The sequence below is a fragment of the Rhamphochromis longiceps genome, linkage group LG7, assembly GCF_057381845.1.
Source record: "Rhamphochromis longiceps isolate RC_006_pf linkage group LG7, R_longiceps_female_GT1.1, whole genome shotgun sequence".
NCBI lineage: Eukaryota > Metazoa > Chordata > Actinopteri > Cichliformes > Cichlidae > Rhamphochromis > Rhamphochromis longiceps.
This window is the reverse complement of record NC_140563.1, coordinates 1,123,144-1,123,968: the sequence shown is the minus strand read 5'-3', so window position 1 is coordinate 1,123,968 and position 825 is coordinate 1,123,144.

Genomic DNA, 825 nt, shown 5'->3' with positions numbered 1-825 from the left:
GCCAGGAGAAACTCCTGTAGAATATTGGGTCAGACTGAATAAGGCAGTTGATGCAGCAGAGGAAAGCCTGAAGAGACTCGGACGGCACATGGAGGATCCCTGCCAGGAGGCAGCCATGATGTTTGTGAAGTACTGCCCTGATCCCACCCTTGCTGCTGTTTTCAAGTTCAAGGCACCAGATAAGTGGACAGCCAGTGAGATTCAGGAGCAGGTGAATCGGTACCAGCTTGAGATGAAAGAGCGTATGCTCCCCAGGTCTAAGTGTCTCACACCAGTTAAAGCTAACATCCAGACCCCTGCAGCTGATGGTCTAGCGACATCAATGCACCCGGGAGAAACACAGGTGCAAATGAGACAGTAAAGTCCCCTTGTAATGACAGTTGCCTGAAATTACTAATCAGCCTTTTTGACCATGCTTTATCGCAGAATAACCAGGTTGCAGACAAGCAGCTTCCTCCAGGTCAGGCCCGACCCAGATGTTGTAGAGTATGCCAGTCCCCTGAACATTCTACCCTTGTGCATTGTAGGCAGAAACACCTATGCCTTGCATGCTTTGAGCCAAACCATATTAAGAGAAACTGCCCTCGTCGCTCACCGATTCAAAGGCGCCCTGCCTCCCAACCTAATGACACCCAGCCTTTAAACTAGCTGGCCCGCATTTGGTGAGGGGATGTGTGGGCACAGATGTTGAAACCCTCGGCAGTGATGATGTTGAAAAGCATTACATTAAAGCATGTGCAGCCGCACCAGATGGTGTTAAGGTGGTAGTACAAAACACACAGAGAGTTGGCCCGTTTGACAAACTGTTTTAAGATAAGATAAGAT